Source organism: Balaenoptera physalus (assembly GCF_965194825.1).
Source record: "Balaenoptera physalus genome assembly, chromosome: 7".
Taxonomy (NCBI): Eukaryota; Metazoa; Chordata; class Mammalia; order Artiodactyla; family Balaenopteridae; genus Balaenoptera; species Balaenoptera physalus.
The window spans coordinates 51,535,962-51,551,450 of record NC_138886.1 but is presented as its reverse complement, the minus strand read 5'-3'; the positions used below and the strand labels follow the sequence as shown (position 1 = coordinate 51,551,450).

Sequence of the window (15,489 nt, the reverse complement as noted above, 5' to 3'; positions counted from 1 at the left end):
ACAGTTATAACTTCATTGTTCTTTTGTAATTTTCTATTTAATGTCAGTCTATCTGTGCAAGCAGGGATTGTGTCTGCTCACTGCTGTATTTCTAGCACCAAGCACAAGTGAGAGTGATCATTATATACAGTTCTCTGGGCATTGTTTCAACAAACCAGAGTGACCATCTACTTTTATAGAGTTAAGAGGTAAACACACTTTTGGATCAGTTGGGTATTCAGACATGCAATATTGTCAGATGAGAAAGTAAATTCTTTCAATATCTTTCTGGTTTCCAAAAGCAGCATCAAGTAAAAGGTGAGAAACAACTTCGGATCTTCTGCATTTAAAGAGACAGCTAACTTCAGATTCAAGAAGGAATTCTGGGAATCATGCTGATAATACCAAATAATCTAGAATACTGGATCTGGTATTAAATGCCATCAGGGGTAAGGACTATATCTCCTATCTAGTCAATCTGGAGGGAAACAGGTAAATCTGTCTGTTTTCCTTTTGTCTCCGTGGTCTGCCTTCATTCTTCTCCCCTTATCTTTCTGCCTTTTTCTTACCCGGGAAAATCCCTGGGGGGTGAAGAGGAGCCTCCTGGTCTCCTCACCACACTGTTGGTTATACCCAGCTGTACATGTGGTTATCAACCAGGAACCCGCCACCCCATTCACGTCAGGTTCCTTTATTTCCTTCAGTTTCCTACTTTGCTCTCCTCTCTGGCCCCTCATCGCTTTTCCAGCTTTCCTTTAACCTCTCCCACTCAACCTTCTCAAGATGTGAAACACGGTGAATCAGGCAGAAAGAGGGCTAGATTTAAAGTAAAGACTCCTGGAGCTACGACGTTATTCTAGAGAATACGTATGCTAAATATACAGCAGGAGATTTAGCAGAATATGCTAAACATACAGCAGGAGATTATTCTGGAGTGTGGGAAAAGGGAAGGGCTAAAGAAAGTCAAAAGACAGTTCAGGAAAAGAATGGAAAAAGAAAGTGGATAAAATGGAAGGGTTAGGGAGAGAAGACTACAAGGCCTTTTTTTTTTATATATAATTAACCCCCTCCCTGCCATAAACCCAAAGACCTAGAGTTGAGAGCTTGTATGTCCCCTCAGGCTGCTTGTCACTGCCTCCCACCTCTGAGAGGATTTAATCCTATAAAGGAGTCCAGGTTACTTTCTGTCGGGGCAGGGTGGGAGATCGCTTATCTGTTCTTGCTGCTCAGCCTGAAGGTATATATTGTTAAAGATCCACATTCAGGCTTGTGCACAGATATGGGGAGGAAAGGGTGGCTTGCACCATGTTTTTAAATAATGAGTGATTTTTGGTAATAAACACTCTAATGGTTATCATAAAACCTAGTTAAAGATCAGAGCTTCTCTTTAGAATTACCACTATCTAAAAGATACTACATATTACAACCTCAGGGGGGATCCTACCACAGATTAAGTCTACTTATTTATCCCACCAGCAATGTGTGTGTCTCCCCCCACCCCCACCCCACATAGGAAACTGTTGGAATCCTCATCTAATCCAGTGGTGTTGAGACAAATGATGTTCCAGACATGCCCACATCAGAAAGCAAGTCCTTGCTCCGAAAAGGCTCAGTTACTGTGGAGGGAAAAGACCAAAGCCCACCAAGGTGGTATTCCCTAGGGAACCTCTTGACCCCAGGACTTTGTGTGTGCAATCTCCCAACCCCAATTAAGTATCGTTCTGCCCTCTAGAAGCTATCAGAAGATGAATGCAGTCCCAGGAAGAACGCTTTTCACTTCCTCCAGACAGACAATGGGCGGCCACCTGCTCAGGGATTTATTCGCCTGCTTCCGAGTTCCTATGTCATGGAGTCACTGCCGCTTGTGCCTCAGAGAACAAGGAGAAGAAAGAAACCAACAAGCCAGGTGGCTGGGGCAGAGAGAGAAGTCAAACTGCCACAATGCAGCCTGGGGCTTGTGGAGGCCAGGTTGCTCCCCATCTCAAGCTGTGTTTTGAGACAGCTGTTTGAGTGGTAATAGGAAAAGGAAGGAAAAAACAGTCTTTTATTCTAAAGGAATGAGAAACTGCTAAACGTGAAACAGAGCCTGCCTTGAAACACTGTAGGGCTTTCCTCTATCAGTCTAGTTCAATTCTGCCATAAACAACTTCTTGGTAATTTTCTTCACTAATAAACGTTAGTACTTTGAACTGAACTAAGTTGGCCACAGAATGAGGCATGATCACCATGTACTAAGTAAAGCATGCTTTTCCCACAGGGCTGAGTGGGGCGTCGGGGAGACGAGTGGCCCAGAGTCATATCCACTATGGGAAGCTGGGGGAAGATCTTGCAGAACGGTTTCAATGGGGCATTCTCCACTCCCTCCAGAAGTCTGTGGAACAACAGGCCTGGAAGAAGAACTATCGAAGTAATAGAGAAGAAATAAAATCAGAAGAAAAGATGAAACACCAAAAATTCACATATGCCTCCTTTCCCTCTGCTTTCCTGTGGAAGCAATATAAAAAAAATTTTTAAAGAAACTTCTTTGGAATTATTAATGGAATTAAAATGAAAAAATTAATTTTACACAATTTATACAATCTCATCTATAATTTCATGCAAAGTATAGTTTTTTAACCAGACTATAAAATTCCTGCCATTTATATATTTATGCTTACCTCCCCCCATTTTATTTTTATTGCATAAATATAAAATGTTCATCAAAAAACTTTAAAAAATCCTAATCAGAAAGAAATTTTAAATTATAATTCCAAATTACCACTGTTAACATTTTAGTATATCCATTCTGTTTATTTTTATGCAAATGTATATATAATATATAAATACATGTGAGTTAGTTGGTGGAGGATGTTTGTTTATAAAAATTTCCTCATACTACACCTACTGGATTTTTTCACATAAGTCATGAATATCTGTTTGTTCAAATATATATAGGTTTGTTTGCATTTTCTTTTCAAACATCCTTGGCAAATATCTTTGCTATTTATTGTGAAAGTAGTTCTAGAAAGCAAACAGGGACATCTATATATGCTGCTGAGGGCATAACAGCCTAGGAAGTACCAAGTTCACCTGCAGTAATCACAAAAGCAGGGATCCACCATGTATCATTGACAAAGCTTTAGAAAGCCCTCCTGGGTTAATAATTAAATAACACTAAGAAGGAGCTGGGATTCTTCCCCAGAGAATCTTCTGCTGGTTGCCTGAAGTAAAAAAAAAAACCTTTATTAATTATTTTCACTGAGGCTTGCAATATGGTAGAAAGACTGTTGATATTATCAAGGTATAAGGATTATCTTTATTACTTTCCCTTATTTATCCATAAAAATATTCTTTCTTCTATCAAAAGACCAATGGCATTTTTTCACAGTACTAGAACAAATAATTCTATATTTTGTAAGGAAACACAAAAGACCCCAAATAGCCAAAACAATCTTAAGCACAAAGCTGGAGAGATCACACTCCCTGATTTAAAACCACACTACAAAGCTACAGTCATCAAAGCAGTATGGTACTGGCACAAAAACAGACACGTAGATCACTGAAACAGAATAGAGAGCCCAGAAACGAGCCCACAATTATATAGGCAATTAATCTACAACAAAGGAGCCAAGAATATACAATGGGGAAAAGACAGCCTCTTCAATAAATGGTGTTGGGAAAACTGGACAGCTACGTGCAAAGGAATCAAATTGGACTACTTTCTCATACCATCTACAAAAATAAACTCAAAATGCATTAAAGACTTATACGTAAGACCTGAAACCATAAAATTTGTAAAAGAAAACATAGGCAATCTGCTCTTTGATATCGGCCTTGGCAATGTTTGTTTGGATATATCTCCTCAGGCAAGGGAAACAAAAGCAAAAATAAACAAGTGAGACTACGTGAAACTTAGCTTTTGCATGGCAAAGGAAACTTATCAATAAAATGAAAAGGTTACTTGAATAGGAGAAGATATTTGCCAAGAATATATCTGACAAGGGGCTAATGTCCAAAATATACAAAGAACTCAACATAAAACAACAACAACAACAAACAACCCAATTAAAAAATAGGCAGAGGATCTGAATAGACCTTTTTCCAAAGAAAACATACAGATGGCCAACAGACATGTGGAAAGATGCTCAACAACACTAATCATCAGTGAAATGCAAATCAAAACCACAATGAGCTATCACCTCACACCTGTCAGAATGGCTATTATCAGAAAGACAACAAATAATAAGTGTTGGCGAAGATGTGGAGAAAAGGGAACCCTTGCGCATTGTTAGTGGAAATGTAAATTGATGCAGCCCAACCACTATGGAAAACACTACAGAGATTCCTCACAAAAAATTAAAAACAGAACTACCGTATGATCCAGGAATTCCACTGTTGGGTATTTATCCAAAGAAAACAAAAACATTATAGAAAAGATATATGCACCCCTATGTTCACTGCAGCATTATTTACGATAGCCAAGATATGGAAGCAACCTAAGTGCCCATCAATAGATGAATGGATAAAGAAGACGTGGTGTGTATACATATACAATGGAATATTGCTCAGCCATAAAAAAAAAAGAATGAAATCTTGCCATTTGCGACAACATGGATGGACCTAGAGGGTATTATGCTAAATGAAATAAGTCAGAGAAAGACAAATACTGTATAATTTCACTTACATGTGGAATCTAAAAAACAAAAATGAACAAACTTAACTAAACAGAAACAGTCATAGATACAGAGAACAAACATGTGGTTACCAGAGGGAGGTAGTGGGGAGGGAGATTAAGAGGTACAAATTTTCAGTTACAAAATAAATGAGCCACAGGTATAAAATGTACAGTGTGGGGAATATAGCACATAATATCATAATATCTTTGTATGGTAACAGATAATTAGGCTTATGGTGATCATTTTGAAAAAGAAGTATCAAATCACTATGTTGTATATCAGGAACAAGCATAGTGATATAGGTCAATTATACTTCAAAATCAAACAAATTCATAGAAAAAGAGATCAGACTTGTGGCTACCGGTGGAGGGGAGGGGAAATTAGATGAAGGCAGTCAGAAGGTACAAATTTCCAGTTGTAAGAGAAATAAGAATGAGGGATGTAATGTACATCATGATGAATACAATGAACAGTGCTGTACGTTACATATGAAAGTTGCTAACACAGTAAACCCTAAGAGTTCTCCTCACAAGGAAAAAATACACTTTTTCCCTCTTTCTTTAATCCATCCATATGAGATGACAGATGTTCACTAAACTTATTGTGGTCATCATTTCATGATACATGTAAGTCAAATCATTATGCTGTACACCTTAACCTTATAAAATGCCGTGTGTCAATTATATCTCAAGAAAACTGAAAGAAAAAATATTCTTTCCTTAAGGAATCATCATAACGAATTTTTAGTACCTTAATAAAAATATGGCAAAACCAAAGACACATGATAAATAGTTTTCTCAACTATACATAACCACATGCTATTGTAGTTATAAAGATAGATTATGAATTTCATAGTACGGAGAACTTTAAAAACAGGATAAATGTTTATCAATATTTCCTACAGTCCTGACTAGGGAAAAATTTTTAAATGTGAAGCGATCTCAAACTGTTTCTTAACTATATGTTCAAAGAGTTTGCCATATTGGGGATAAGATTTTACATCAATATTCTTCAGCCTAAATCTTCCCATTTCCTGCCCACCACCACTTTCCCCTTTCACAGCATGGGCTGGTCCACTACAGAAATTTAAAAGTTACAGTGTGTTTTACTATTTTGTGACATTATAGACTGGGTTAGGGCTATACATGCAGATACACAAAAGGCATTGTTATACCATTTGTATATTGGCACTCACCATGCAGGAAGAGAATTCTTATCATCAGCCCTATCTTTTTAAATTATATGAAAAATCAATTTAACAGGAAGGGGCCTAAAATATGCCTCTATATACAATAATTAATTTGGAAACAACATGCCCACAACCGAGGCATATCTTGCATTCAACATGCATATCTCATTTTAATCCACCTCCACTACCACCATTTTAAAATTAAGATGCTTCCTGTTCTTAACCCACACATTCTCATTGTCTTGCACACTCTTTGACAAAACTAGCTTGTTTTCATTCTTTCAAGGGCTTTACATTTACCCACTGTTGCAGGGTAAAATATTCCTGAAAACAGAAAAAGCAAAAAAAACTTAGCTCGTCCAACTCACCCAGGACTCTCCAAGGCTGTTCTGTGAATTCAAGTGTTTCCCCATTGACAACATGTTACAGTAGATTTCCCTGTTCATTGGACCCAGGACACCGGCAGCTCCAGGTTAGAGGGGCTCACAATATTTAGCCAGCAACCTTTTGTACCGTGCAAAACACAGATTATCAAATAAGCAGCCCGCATGTCTGACGGACTCTCGTGCTGCAACCTGAGAAGGCTGAAAAAGGACACCAAGAGAGGGAGCTGCTAATTAATTCTTCTCCTCCTCATCAGCCCCAAATGTTTCAGACAACAACTAGTCTGGGAACACAGTTTTGACATGGTCGAGATAATGACTTGATTTGTTCCCAAAACGCTGGGAGAGCTGCTGCAACCCTATCTGGTGAGAACCATTTGTACTCTTTTCTTCCCAAAGCCAGAAGCAAGGCTTGCTTCTAAAGACAAGAAATACTTCCTGTCTTTTTTCCAAGCCTGACAGTCAAGGGGCTGACTGACCGTGCATTAAAGCCTTATCAACCTGACACTGAATTATGGGCTACTTTAGATTAGCCAAAGCAACATCCGTCTCTGGGCGGCCAAAACAGAATTTCCTGACCAATGGTATTAAAATACAGATGTCTTACAATACACCCAGGACACAAGGTTACCTCGCATTAGAGTCTTTATTGGGAGGGTAGGGGTGGATAGTGAAAAAGGCTAAAGGAGAAAAAACAGGTGAAAAGCTGCAACTTGCTGAATAAGAATTATATGGTAGAGAGGTGGGGAGGCAAGATGAAAACTGCCACAAATGAGCCTGTGGCAAAGTACATAAGGACACTGTTCTCAGCTCCACCCTCAGCTACCACCCTCCCACACCCTCCTCCTCTTCACAAAGATCTTGAAAGGTTCATCTACATCCAAGTTTCTTAACCTTTGCACAATGGACATCTGGTGTGGACTGTCCTGTGCACTGCAGGGTGTTTAGCAGCAGCCCTGGCCTCTGCCTACTGGGTGATAGTAGCACCCACCCTCCCTGGTTCAGTTGTTAACAACCAAAAAATGTACTCAGACATTGCCAAACATGCCCTGGGGGTGGGGCAAAACTGCCCCGGATTGAGAACTGCCGATCTACCCTAGGCCACCATGCAATGGGGGGTGGGGGTGTAGTTTGCACACTAAACGCGGGCACCAGCTAAGGCGGCACATGGGAACTAAAGTCCACCCATGGCCCACTCACCAAGTCATACACCCCCGGACTGTCTCCACCCACAGGGGGCGCACCTTTTCCTAATGCCCTCAAAGGCTCCACCCAGGCCAACAGAAGCACTACAGCTACACAGGCTGCCTCTCCTTCCTCACTTCCCACCCACTCTTCCCCCCTCTGCTCTGGGCCCAGCAGCCATCAAGCCTCTGAAACTGTTCCTGCTGCCAAATCCAGCAGACACAACTCATGTTGTGCACAGGATCAGACACTGGTAACTATTCCCTCCTTGAAATGCACCCTTGAGGGCTTCCTCCAACCTTGGTGGCCACCCCTCCTTGGTCTCCTTTGCAGGCTGCCCTTCAGGGTTCAGCCCTCAGCCCTCTTCTCCCACTCTACAACGCCACCCCACCTTGGTGGTCTTACTACCTCACAGCTGCAATGACCATCCATATGGGGGAGACTCACAGAATTCAACTCACTGCGCTCTTAAATCTGCTTTAAATGCAGATTTCCAGCTGACATCTCCCTTTTGATGTCCTGCAGACCCTAGGACTCAATCTAAGCTCATCGTCCTGCGGCACAAACCTCCCAGGATTCATCTCACCTAGTAGCAGCCAGCCTTCCCAGAAAGCCGGGCACTGTGCTTCACTCTTCCCTCCCCATCCAATCAGCTCAGCGCTCCTACTCCTAAACCTCCACTCTGTCCACCTTGCTCTAGCCCCTTGGCCCCTGTCCTCGCCCAGACTAAGACTTCTCCCACCCGGGTATCACTGCAGCTGCCTCAGTTCTCCCGCCATCCTCACATCCACCAAGCCAGAGGGAATTTTCCAACCTGCACTTCTAATTGCATCATTCAACAGCTTAAAACTCTACAATGATTTCCTACCACCCCTGAGATAAAATTTCAAATTTCTTAACATGGTCTACCAAGCCCTTTATGACCTTCCTCCCCATGCCACACCCCACCCCCACCCAACTGCACCCTCCGAGTTGAAATCACAAGCTACACTCTCTTTGATTCTGAACACAGGATGCTCTCCCTCCTCTATCTGGAGTAGCCTCTTGCCCAAATCTACCACTTCACCTGGCTAACTCCACCTCACCCAACAGGTTTCAGCTCAAACTTCTCTGACACCCCACCTCCCACTAATGTTCCCAGTATTTATTGATTGATTGATTGATTGATTGCCGCGTTGGGTCTTTGTTGCTGTGCGCGGGCTTTCTCTAGCTGCGGGGAGCGGGGGCTACTCTTCATTGCGGTGCACAGGCTTCTCATTGCGGTGGCTTCTCTTGTTGCGGAGCACGGGCTCTAGGAGCATGGGCTTCAGGAGTTGCGGCACGTGGGCTCAGTAGTTGTGGCTCGTGGGCTCCAGAGCGCAGGCTCAGCAGTTGTGGCACACGGGCCTAGTTGTTCCGTGGCATGTGGGATCTTCCCGGACCAGGGCTCGAACCCGCGTCCGCTGCATTGGCAGGCAGATTTTCAACCACTGCGCCACCAGGGAAGCCCTGTTCCCAGTTTTATGTGCCCATGATAGCCTGTAACTCCCCTATCAGAGCACTTACTCTGCTTATTTGCTTGACTACCCAACTAAACATGCTGCTTCTCCTCTCTTCATCAGCTTCAACCTTGCTTATTTCTCCACACAGTGTTGGCTGGTCCCTCTGTCACCTGCTAATCTCAAACCTGTCATGGCTCATCATCAAACGCGAATATAGGCAGCAAAACTATACAATACCTCTCTCTGCACCAGAAGCTATAGAGATATCAACACATACATATAAATATATGAAATAGAACTAGTCCTCGAGAAAAATAGCAAGGTGGGGAAACAGCATAACATGAAATGTTCTACTTACTGAGCAACAGGTCTACAAATGCAAATTAGTAAAGGCAGCCTGAGAAAATAGGTAGTTAGGAGACGTGAAATGGGGAAATTATCAGGATGAAGCAGAGACAGTCTGTAGCCTCCTTCTAGAAAGATTTGGACTTAGATTTTGAAGGTGGTGAGGGGCAAACTGACAGGCATAGAAATTAACTAGAGAAATGTCAAATTTTGCAACCATCAACAACTTTGTAAAATGAGTTGGATTTATCATGTTGTAAACTGCTCCCTGCTAGTTTCTGGTGGCACTGACAGCACAACATGGAACAGTCACTCTTTGGTGGCATGAGAGCTGTAAGGCACAGAGATCTGTGCTGACTCTGCCTCCGTAAAAGGAGCAGTGAGTCCAAGTTTCTCAAATATATAATTGGATAGAAATACTAATAAATAGGTTGGGTAAAAACTAACTTCTTGTTACCTCTCAACACACTTACTTACATGACATTTTAAAATTGGAAAATTTTCAACCTGTAACCTTAACAGGTATCATTTATGAAGCCAGATGTCTTACAAATATGCCTTCATTTGATTCTTATGGCCATCTTCTGAGAGGAGTCGTATTATGCCCATTTTACAAATGGGAAAACTGAGGCTGTGATTGGAACAGACAGAATTTTCTTAAAATCTTACTCCTAAGCCTATGTTCTAAGCTTACTCTCAAAATAAGTACCTGAGCAAGAAATAGCTTTTTCCAAATAGCACCCAGTGGCAGAAACCCATCTGTTCCAAAGGAACCTTTACAGGTATCTATAATTAAGTCAGGAATGTTCCAACTTAAACTAGATTCTGTCAATTTAGTTTTTAAAATAGCTCTGGCCTGAGGCCAAACATGCCTCTTAGGTACTTTTCAGACTGTTTTGTCAATCATGGAGTAAACTTTACTGAAAAGCTTTAAGTTCTCCTCCTTTCTGGAGAGCTGAGAACAACCCAGAATACTTCAGAATTTGTGCCTCTCCTTTATATGCAACTTAAAAAAAAAAAAAAAAAAAAGAGGTCCTAGGCTCCTTGGACTTTGAACATGCCTCAAAAGAAGACATCTATTGAGCGGTATTACATGCCAAACATGCTGTAGCACCATCTTTCTTAAATTCAGTCACCCTAAATTGGGTGCTGTTATTACCTCCATTTTACAGATGGGAAAGCAGAGGCTGAGAGAAGTCCAAAGCTGTGTTCTTTCCACTCTCCCTACCACGCGGACTTTGCCACTATCTGCTCGTCAGTGCTGCCCCCAAAAGCTCTGCTCTGAGACGAAAAAGGAGGACTACCTTATCAAGGGTGGGGGGAAGAAATCAACTCAATAGGTTAAGTGTCTGAGCCTACTAAGGGTAAGATGCTGTGTTGAGGGAGAAACTAAAAGGACTGGAAACCGCACAGAAATTGTCTATGTGCAGTGTTAAAGACACGGCCAAACCAGTGAAAAACAGAAAACGATCCCTCTAAAGGTCTCTCAAGCCTCAGCACGACTGACATTTTGGGCTGAATAACTGCCTGTAGTGAGGGCTGTCCTGTACATTGTAGGGTATTTACTAGCATCCCTGGCCTCTACCCACTAGATTCCCCTGAATCATGAAAATCAAAAACGTTCAGACATTGCCAAATGCCCACTATGGGGCAAATTCACTCACCCCAAACCCCTTGAAAACCACTGCTCTAAATGAGATAGGTGCTGAAATCCACAGACATAACTGGCTGCTTCAGGGCCTTATCTGCCTCAAGTGCAAGTCTTCAGAGCTCTTTTTCAACATATTAAGACATGAACCAATCAAATGCAGAATTATAATCTTAGAAGAAAAAAAAAAAGAACCCCCCAAATTACTCCTTCATAAAGGACATCAGTAGCACTTAAGAGACAATGTTTTACATTCTCCCAGACCTGTGGTTTGCTCAAAAATTAATTTATCCCATCCATGCTTTGATCTTCTAACAAATTATTTCCTGAGACAAGATTTAACTTGTGAGGGCCCTACAGGCTAAGCAGCTGTGAGAGGGGAAGCGGCATCAAATTCCAGGTGGCAAGCGGAGAGGGGGCTTCCCGTCTCCCCAAGGGGACCCTGCTCAGAAACACACCCAATGCCTCAGAGGGGTCCGATTTTCCCATGCAAGATTAGAGGTTCAAACTACAATGCAGCTGAGCTTTGTCTTCAAAGAAGAAAGAGCCTTTTAGGAGGTGGGTCAATTTTATATACCAGTACTAGTATTTCCATTATGAAAGGCTTTTTGTTGTTTTAGTTTTACTTCTTAATTTCACAATAAGGAAGACAGTCAAAACCCAAGTGGTCTCCTTGCTTCTATCCCTCCTTTTCCCTAAAAGAGGGAAGCAGGAAGCTTCCAGTCTTCCAACAGCTTTTGCTCATCACACACCTGTCCTGCAAGATGCATGCTGCCAGCCAGAAGGAACTCATGAGCCCTGAATAAAATGCTTGTCGTATTAGAAACCACATGCTTGACCTATAGGAATGCTGGCTGCAAACTAAGACAGGAGAGTTAATTGTGTAATGTGTTCATACCTTGCCTTGTATGGTAGGCAGAATAATGTACCCCACCCCCCAAATATGTCCAAGTCCTCATTTCCAAACATATGACTATGTTACATTACATGGCAAAAAGGACTTTGAAGGTGCGATTGTAGTTAAGGACCTTTGAGGTGAGGAGATCTCCCTGGGTTATCGAGATGGGTCCAATGTAATCATGAGTTCCTGAAAGCCGAGAGCCTTTTCTGGCTGTGGTCAGAGACAGACAGGACGATAGAAGTAGCAACAGGAAAAATGCAAAGCGTGAAAGGGACGCAATTCACTGAAGGTGGCTGTGAAGACAGAGGAGGGGGTGATGAGCTAAGGAACGTAGGTGTGGCCTCCTCGAGTTGGAAACAACAGATTCTCTCCCAGAACCAGCCCTACCCACCCCTTGATTTGATTCCAATGAGACCTGCGTTGACCTTGTGACCTAAAGAACTGTAAGATAATACATTTGTGTTGTTTTAAGCATTAAATTTGTGGATTTTGTTACAGCAGGGATAGAAAACTAATACAGACTTTGATACCTGGAAGTGGGGAGCTGCTATAACAGATTCCAAGAAATATGGAAGTGGCTTTAGAATTTGGCAGTGAGTGGAGCCTGGAAGACTTCTGAGGAGGATGGTAGAAAAAGTTTAGATTGCCTTGGACAGACCTGTTCATAGACATATGGATGTTAAGGATTGCTAGGGAGGACTCAGAAGGAAGTGAAGAACATGGTAGAGAAAACATAAATTGCCTTAGAGAATACACCTAAATGGTCAAGAGCAGAGGAAATCACAAACACTACCATTCTACCAGACTGCCTACTGTGCGCTCAGAAAATAAAACCCCAGAGTGGGGGAAGGCCCCTGACAAGTCGGGGACACCTCTGCTACACAGCAGCCTCACTGTACAGACTGTCTCACTTGGCAATGAGCAAAGGGGCTGTCCTTGGAATGCTGCTACATCCCAGCCATGTGACCCAGGGCAAACAACCTTTCTGACCTGCACGCAGAGATGATGTTATCAATAGCACCCATCTCGCAGGACTATTCTGGGGATTAAATAAGGTCATGCACAGAAAGTCCTCAGTGCAGTGCTGAGTACAGAGTAGGCACTCAAAAGTGTGAGCTATTTTTTTGACCCAGTCTAAAGGGAAAAATAAGCGGACAAGAATATATCCTTTCTTTCTCCCCCAGGAAAGTCTTCCCTAGGGAAGACTTAGGGCCTAAGCATAAAAGAAGAAAACAGAAGCAAACTTGGATGTTCAGGAAGCCAGCACTCTATAAATCAAAGGCAAGGTTTGGGGACTCAATGGGGCTATTCCAAAAGGCAAGGGACAGATAGACTGGGGGCTGGGGAAGCTGCCCAAGGCAGCAGAGAAAGACTAAAAGGAGGTTGAGTTGTTCCCCTGGGTGACTCTATTACTGGAAACTTGCCAGCTGCAGTTTGAGAACACTGGGCAGAGATACTGTGCCACCACCAGTGCCAACTTGGACAGGAAGTGATGCGGCTGGGTCCCACGGTCAAGAAGCCAGCAGGAGGGGGTGAAGGGGGTACCCGCAAAGAAAGACATCATTTTTAATTCTCCAGCCTGGCTTCCTACCTCAGCTTCCCCTCTCCCCTGCCTCTACCCATCACCATCCATGGAATTATAAAACACAACAACGAAAATTAAAAGACCACAGTTATTCATATATAGGTAAGACAGCAAAATTTTACAGAAACTCATAGAATTTTCTACTTAAGGAAGTTTTCTTTTTTTTTTCCTATTGCAAAATTTTTTTAGTTTTGGAGCTTTCATAAGGTTTCTGGGACAAGACATCACCGGGAAGTAAAAAGGCACTAAAAGCATTTGAATATCCTTTCTGTCTCTGCACCCTTGACGGTAAATTACGGTAGTTCATTCCCCAAGATTAACAGTCAATAGTTAAATGTCAGCCAGCAGGCTACTGCATAACTAAGAGGGGAAAAAAAATCACCTTAGGAATGATTACGATAAAACCAAGTGGCAAAGAATTAAATCATTCTCCACCAGTATGTTTATAAGATATATACTTCTGCCAACACAGCATTTTCTGCTTAACAGCAGCATTTTCCTCCTTTCCTTAAGAAAATCTGATGCCTGCAGAAAAGACATCACATCTTACATTACTTTGTTGACAGTAAAATCCACAGCTTCCCTGGCAATGTGATTAAGGCACACATTTTTATGAGCAAAGCACATGTACCCACTGAACACAATAATGCTTTCAAAAAAGAACAAGTTTCCAAAGTTCTTCCAACAAGCCCATTGTTTTTGGATTTACAAGTTGGAAAAACGTACATTTCTGAATTCTATTTTCTGAATTTCCACAAGCTGGGTAGGTCTAAAGGCTCATTCTTCATACTCCCACTATTATTATTCATTCCCTTTCCCAGTAAACCCAGATAGGCAGTTATCAAGGCAGATGTATTATTTGGGTGCATATGACAACAGAGCTGGATCTTATTTCTGCCCACCCCTTTTTCTGCTCCCCATGCTGCAAACCTCTCCTAACCCTTGTGGATAAAAAAGAGTGGTAAAAGGAGTGGGTGGCATATTCTTCTCCTTAACTGAACCCAAATCTGTAGACTCTGGGATTGTCAGCTAGTCAATCTCCAGATCCTCCTGAAAGGATGATGTGAGCGCCTAGTGATTTTGTTTTGTTTTTCATAAAGCTGGAGAAGGGAGGTATGGCTTGGAGACAGTTAGATAATGAACTTAGCTACTGAAAACAAATTCCAGACTACTTTTTGAAGAGGAAAACAACATAATGGGTGGGAACTGTTCCAAGTTCACATGACCTTTGCATCTGCCTCACTCACTCTAGAAATGCCACCCCAGTTTTGATGGACAGTGCCCAAAACCAACCTGTTATCCCTGACTTCTTAGTAGGCAGTGTTCGCCTTCAACCAGGATAGTCTAGAAATCCAAACATGATCTAGGAAAAACTATTTGGGATTCAAATAAGTCAAATAATTCAGACTGGAAGATCGTAAGTATTTTGAAGGATAAAAATATATATGTCTGTATACAACTTTCCATTTTATATGCCTCTTTCAGAGGCAAAAGAGATTTCATATACCACTTTAAATGCATTATGCATTATTTCATCTGTTCCTTACAAAGAACCGAGTAACAAACTGTTTCCGTGTTTGTTCATTCTTCAGATGAAGAAACTGAGACTTAGGAAGGTTGAACATGCCCGAAGTCACAAATCGGCAGACCTAAACTCTGATCCCAAATTCATGCCCTCGACCCAGGATTAACTAATCTTTGATATAGACTGATTAGCCCCAGGTTCTAAAAACAGCTATGACTCCTCCAAATTGCCCTGGGGGGTCAACAAATTTTACTGACAATATTAATGATTATCTCCTTTTTTCAACCATCTTTGTTCCTACATGATGAAAACCTTACACACCCACCTTTGCCTCTGACTGGCAATAAGTCACAGTATCTCCTTGGCACTGGCTTCAAAGCAATGCAAATATTCAAAAGTGCCTTCCTCTTCAAAGAGTCACCATAACTGCAGAACAAAATCCAGTTCCAAAAGTGTTCTGACCAGCAACTACATGGTGCCAGATGCCCCATCATCTTCAAAAAGTTACCTAGGGTCTCTGATCACAGCTACCTCCCTGCTCCCTCCTGCAGCTGTGTACACAATGTTTATTATACCACAATGGCCGGTTTTGTTTTCTGGCCAAGAGAGAAGA

The 15,489-nt window shown here is 41.9% G+C and overlaps 1 protein-coding gene across 11 annotated transcripts in view; it reads right to left on the bottom strand.

Annotated features, from left to right (window-relative positions):
• The window catches only part of KANK1 (KN motif and ankyrin repeat domains 1), a 193,263-nt gene that overhangs the window by 147,649 nt on the left and 30,125 nt on the right, over window positions 1–15,489 (bottom strand). For 3 of the 11 annotated variants that reach the window (XM_082470846.1, XM_082470848.1, XM_082470850.1), the window contains exon 1: window positions 6,192–6,740. The exons of the other annotated variants lie outside the window; for them this stretch is intronic. The gene's annotated coding sequence lies outside the window, so the exon portion shown is untranslated. Of the gene's footprint in view, window positions 1–6,191; window positions 6,741–15,489 lie in introns of those variants that run through there. 11 annotated transcript variants of the gene reach the window in all.